Source organism: Zeugodacus cucurbitae, chromosome X (assembly GCF_028554725.1).
Source record: "Zeugodacus cucurbitae isolate PBARC_wt_2022May chromosome X, idZeuCucr1.2, whole genome shotgun sequence".
NCBI classification, from domain to species: domain Eukaryota; kingdom Metazoa; phylum Arthropoda; class Insecta; order Diptera; family Tephritidae; genus Zeugodacus; species Zeugodacus cucurbitae.
This window is the reverse complement of record NC_071672.1, coordinates 1,787,256-1,794,081: the sequence shown is the minus strand read 5'-3', so window position 1 is coordinate 1,794,081 and position 6,826 is coordinate 1,787,256. Positions and strand designations below refer to the sequence as shown.

Here is a 6,826-nt window from a genome sequence, read left to right as displayed (position 1 = left end):
GGAGAAGGACTTGTCTTCACTTGGTATTACCAATTGGCGCCAAACCGCCAAAAGGAGCGATGCGTGGCGCACTGTTGTGGACTCGGCTATAACCGCGTTAGCGTTTTCTACGCCAGTTAAGAAGAAGAAGAAGAAAAAAATTTCATATAAATACTAAATAATTTTCATATACATAGATACTAAGTTTATGAATTCATACAAGTAAAAAATTTTCATATAAATACTAAATAATTTTCATATAGATACTAAGTTTATGAATTCATACAAGTAAAAAATTTTCATATAAATACTAATTGTATGAATTCATGCAAGTAAATAATTTTCATAGAAATACTAAATAATTTTCATATAGATACTAAATAATTTTCATATAGGTACTAAGTTTATGAATTCATACAAGTAAAAAATTTTCATATAAAAACTAATTGTATGAATTCATGCAAGTAAATAATTTTCATATAAATACTAAATAATTTTCATATAGGTACTAAGTTTATGAATTCATACAAGTAAAAAAATTTCATATAAATACTAATTGTATGAATTCATGCAAGTAAATAATTTTCATATAAATACTAAATAATATTCATATAGGTACTAAGTTTATGAATTCGTACAAGTAAAAAATTTTCATATAAATACTAAATAATTTTCATATAGATACTAAATTTATGAATTCATACAAGTAAAAAAATTGCATATAAATACTAATTGTATGAATTCATGCAAGTAAATAATTTTCATATAAATACTAAATTATTTTCATATAGATACTAAATAATTTTCCTATAAGTACTAAGTTTATGAATTCATACAAGTAAAAAATTTTCATATAAATACTAAATAATTTTCATATAAATACTAAATAATTTTCATATAAATACTAAATAATTTTCATATAGATACTAAGTTTATGAATTCATACAAGTAAATAATTTTCATAAAAGTACTAATTAATTTTCATATAAATACTAATTGTATGAATTCATACAAGTAATTAATTTTCATATAATTACTAATTAATTTTCATATAAATACTACATAATTTTCGTATAGATACTAAGTTTATGAATTCCTACAAGTAATTAATTTTCATATAAGTACTAAGTGTATGAATTCATACAACTAAATAATTTTCATATAAGTACTAATTAATTTTCATATAAATACTAAATAATTTTCATATAAATACTAAATAATTTTCATATAGATACTAAGTTTATGAATTCATACAAGTAAATAATTTTCGTATAAGTACTAATTAATTTTCATATAAATACTAATTGTATGAATTCATACAAGTAATTAATTTTCATATAAATACTAATTAATTTTCATATAAATACTACATAATTTTCGTATAGATACTAAGTTTATGAATTCCTACAAGTAATTAATTTTCATATAAGTACTAAGTTTATGAATTCATACAAGTAATTAATTTTCATATAAGTACTAAGTGTATGAATTCATACAACTAAATAATTTTCATATAAGTACAAAAAATTAAAAAAAAAAATAAATGTTAAGCTATTTTTGATGTTGTAATATTTCTTATAAGCATAATGCTGGTAGAAAATGATATAAATTACTTGTGTATATATGAATTTAACTCTTTTATATGGTTAAAAAGATTTTTTCCATACGATTTCGGGTTGGTGAGGTGTACGTGGCAGAAAACATATATGTTGTATGAAACTTTGATATTAGTACTTGTATGAAAATTTTAATACTTGTATGAAATTGCATACTTAGTACTTATATGAAATTTTTTTTCATATAAATATAAAAGTATTTAAGTGTAATATATAAATGAGAGCAAAAAAATTTATTCCTGGTTTGCTACAGTTGGTTTAAATAGAAATAATTTTGTTAATAGTGAAATGTTATTAATTGAGATTATTCTTCTATACCTAACATAATGTAGTCGTTTTTTTTTTTTAATTTAACTTTTTTTGGGGTTTGTTCTTCTATTCACATAAAATATATGTGGGTAAAGAATAAAATTCAATAAAGTTAAATATTTATATTATTACGCTCGAATACTTTCATATCATATATGAAATAAAATGAAAAATAATTGAATTTGAAATTATTAATTTCAAATCAAAAGAAAAACGTATATACTCTTAAAAAAAGATATATACACTATATGCATTGAAATAAAGTAAAATGTATAAAAAATGATATTATTTGAAAGTTTAACAAATACAAGAAGAAACATCGTCCTTACATTAATAATTATATTATATATGTATAGAGAACGAAAATTCTTTCTCACGATAAGAAACAATCTCAAAGTCCGAATAAGATCGCAATAAATAATACAATAATATGAAATTAAATGAAATGAAGTGAATTTTTTAATTCAATCGTAGTATAAGAAATTTCATAATTATTTATTGTCGCGATTTCGTTCTTCTTTGCATTTTGTATATGTCGTGTACTTAATTTTCAAATATTGAAAATATCATTATAAAAATTTATATAGTATAAAAAATATTATATAAATGAATAAAAAATATTATTTATATGCTTGTCTCAAAGATTAAGCCATGCATGTCTAAGAACAAACAAATTAAAAGTGAAACCGCAAAAGGCTCATTATATCAGTTATGGTTCCATAGATCGTTAACAGTTACTTGGATAACTGTGGTAATTCTAGAGCTAATACATGCAAAATAAACACGGACCTTTTGGAACGTGTGCTTTTATTAGACTAAAACCAAGCGATCGTAAGATCGTTATATTGGTTGAACTCTAGATAACTTGCAGATGGTATGGTCACGTACCGACGACAGATCTTTCAAATGTCTGCCCTATCAACTTTTGATGGTAGTATCTAGGACTACCATGGTTGCAACGGGTAACGGGGAGTCAGGGTTCGATTCCGGAGAGGGAGCCTGAGAAACGGCTACCACATCTAAGGAAGGCAGCAGGCGCGTAAATTACCCACTCCCAGTTCGGGGAAGTAGTGACGAAAAATAACAATACAGGACTCATATCCGAGGCCCTGTAATTGGAATGAGTACACTTTAAATCCTTTAACAAGGACCTATTGGAGGGCAAGTCTGGTGAAAGCAGCCGCGGTAATTCCAGCTCCAATAGCGTATATTAAAGTTGTTGCGGTTAAAACGTTCGTAGTTGAATTTGTGCTTCATACGGGTAGTACAGCTATAATTGTGGTATGTACATTACCTTATGTATGCAAGCGTATTACCGGTGGAGTTCTTATATGTAAATAATACAATGTATTTTTTATATATTCCTCCTATTTAAACCTGCTTCAGTGCTCTTCATCGAGTGTTGTTGTGGGCCGGTACAATTACTTTGAACAAATTAGAGAGCTTAAAGCAGGCTCCAAATGACTGAATATTTTGTGCATGGAATAATGAAATAAGACCTTTGTTCTACTTTCATTGGTTTTTAGATCAAGAGGTAATGATTAATAGAAGCAGTTTGGGGGCATTAGTATTACGACGCGAGAGGTGAAATTCTTGGACCGTCGTAAGACTAACTTAAGCGAAAGCATTTGCCAAAGATGTTTTCATTAATCATTCATTAATTAACGAAAGTTAGAGGTTCGAAGGCGATCAGATACCGCCCTAGTTCTAACCATAAACGATACCAGCTAGCAATTGGGTGTAGCTACTACTATGGCTCTCTCAGTCGCTTCCCGGGAAACCAAAGCTTTTGGGCTCCGGGGGAAGTATGGTTGCGAAGCTGAAACTTAAAGGAATTGACGGAAGGCACCACCAGGAGTGGAGCCTGCGGCTTAATTGGACTCAACACGGGAAAACTTACCAGGTCCGAACATAAGCGTGGAAGACAGATTTTTAGCTCTTTCTCGAATCTATTGGTGGTGGTGCATGGCCGTTCTTAGTTCGTGGAGTGATTTGTCTGGTTAATTCCGATAACGAACGAGACTCAAATATATTAAATAGATGCTTTCAGGATTATGGTGTTGAAGCTTATATAGCCTTCATTCAAGAGTTCATCTTGAATGTGCAAGTGTTTGAATGTGTTTATATAAGTGGAGCCGTACCTGTTGGTTTGTCCCATTATAAGGACACTAGCTTCTTAAATGGACAAATTGCGTCTAGCAGTAACGAGATTGAGCAATAAGAGGTCTGTGATGCCCTTAGATGTCCTGGGCTGCACGCGCGCTACAATGAAAGTATCAACGTGTATTTCCTAGACCGAGAGGTCCGGGTAAACCGCTGAACCACTTTCATGCTTGGGATTGTGAACTGAAACTGTTCACATGAACTTGGAATTCCCAGTAAGTGTGAGTCATTAACTCGCATTGATTACGTCCCTGCCCTTTGTACACCCCGCCCGTCGCTACTAAAGATTGAATTATTTAGTGAGGTCTCCGGACGTGATCACTGTGACGCCTTGTGTTTCACGGTTGTTTCGCAAAAGTTGAAAGAACTTGATTATTTAGAGGAAGTAAAAGTCGTAACAAGGTTTCCGTAGGTGAAGAAGGTGCGGAAGGATCATTATTGTGTTCCTATCCGTAAATATAATAAAAAACAAACAAACAAAAAAAAGAATAAAAAGAAAAATTATTTTCTTTTTTTCTTTTCATTCATTTATTTGAATGTTTTTCTTTTTTTTCTTTTTTTTTACTCCTTGTATTGTAGTATAATGAAAATTATATCGCATACATTGTATTTGAACGCAACAAACCTTTAAACATATATAGTTGTACTTATTATTTATGAAAATAATATAAATGATAAGTTAATTTGTTCTCATTAACGTGTGTAATTCCTTAAAAATTTATAGAAATTAAATAAAATGTAATAAAAAAGGAATTACTGTTAAGGAATTACTGTGTTGGACTAAGACATGCGCAACTTGTAAATGTTTGGGTTGAAAATTACAATTTATTGAAAGATGTTTTAAAATAATTTATATAATATACGAAAACGAAATGTAATATAATTGTTATTCTTTCAATAAATTAAAAACTCTTGACGTTAAATTAAAATAAACAAAAAATTATCACTCTAAGCGGTGGATCACTCGGCTCATGGGTCGATGAAGAACGCAGCTAACTGTGCGTCATCGTGTGAACTGCAGGACACATGAACATCGACATTTTGAACGCATATTGCAGTCCATGCTGTTGTGTACTTTAATTAATTTTAAAGTGCTGCTTGGACTACATATCGTTGAGGGTTGTAAGACTATGCTAAATTAGTTGCGTATTCTTTTAGTCAATTAAAAGAATTTAAGCACATGGTATATTACTGGATTGTATTTTTCAATCCATAATATTAATAGCATAAAAAGAAATATAGAAAATATATTCTTGAACACCTCATATTTGAACGAAATTTTATAATAAATAAGAATCTTAGTATTCCCAAAAACAATAAAATTTCAATATTATTTCAAATAATATATAAATTTAGAGGAACGTCTAGCATAAAATATTATTTTATTCTAGGATTGCCTTAAATGTAAAAAAGCAAGAAAATAATATTGTTGTTATAATTAAGTAGTACGCGGGATGAAAAGATTGAATATTTATTATTAAGAAAATTATTGGTGTTAAGAAATAATTATGTATGTTTCTTTAAAATAGCAAAAAGCTAAAATATAAAATAAATATAAATATTTTTATACAACCTCAACTCATATGGGACTACCCCCTGAATTTAAGCATATTAATGAGGGGAGGAAAAGAAACTAACAAAGATTTTCTTAGTAGCGGCGAGCGAAAAGAAAATAGTTCAGCACTAAGTCACTTTGTCTATATGGCAAATGTGAGATGCAGGTTAAGCCCGATGAACCTGAATATCCATTATGAAAAATTCATCATTATAACTGTGATATTTATAATATTATAGTAATAGTGTGCATTTTTTCATATAAGGACATTGTAATCTATTAACATAATAAAATATTTATCAAAATATCATTGGTGTTAAGTTTATTCAAATTAATTTGCTTTTAGCTTATTAACATAGAATAAATACTGATGATTTGATAAAGTGTTGATAGATTTTACATATATAATGCTTAAATTCTTTTGAATTTTACAATAATATTATTATCATTGATTTTAATATTAATTGTATGCATTTATATGATTAACAATGCGAAAGATTCAGGATACCTTCGGGACCCGTCTTGAAACACGGACCAAGGAGTCTAACATATGTGCAAGACATTGGGTTATATTAAACCTAATGGCGAAATTAACTTAACTTTTATATAATGGGATTAATTTTTAGTGAAATATTTCACTATTAATTCAATCCCGGGGCGTTCCATATCGTTATGTATAATGATAATTAATTATTATTTATACATCTAACTGGAGCGTACCTTGATCATATACGCTGTGACCCGAAAGATGGTGAATTATACTTGATCAGGTTGAAGTCAGGGGAAACCCTGATGGAAGACCGAAACAGTTCTGACGTGCAAATCGATTGTCAGAATTGAGTATAGGGGCGAAAGACCAATCGAACCATCTAGTAGCTGGTTCCCTCCGAAGTTTCCCTCAGGATAGGTGGTGCATTTAAATATTATGTAAAATAATCTTATCTGGTAAAGCGAATGATTAGAGGCCTTAGGGTCGAAACGACCTTAACCTATTCTCAAACTTTAAATGGGTAAGAACCTAACCTTTCTTGATATGAAGGTTGAGGTTATGATATAATGTGCCCAGTGGGCCACTTTTGGTAAGCAGAACTGGCGCTGTGGGATGAACCAAACGTAATGTTACGGTGCCCAAATTAACAACTCATGCAGATACCATGAAAGGCGTTGGTTGCTTAAAACAGCAGGACGGTGGACATGGAAGTCG

The 6,826-nt window shown here is 29.4% G+C and overlaps 1 non-coding gene across 1 annotated transcript; it reads left to right on the top strand.

Annotated features, from left to right (window-relative positions):
* Positions 1-5,011: 5,011 nt before the first annotated feature.
* Positions 5,012-5,190, top strand: LOC128923179 (5.8S ribosomal RNA). Its single transcript, XR_008472214.1, has one exon. It is a non-coding gene; the product is annotated as a 5.8S ribosomal RNA (ribosomal RNA).
* The last annotated feature ends 1,636 nt before the right edge of the window (positions 5,191-6,826 follow it).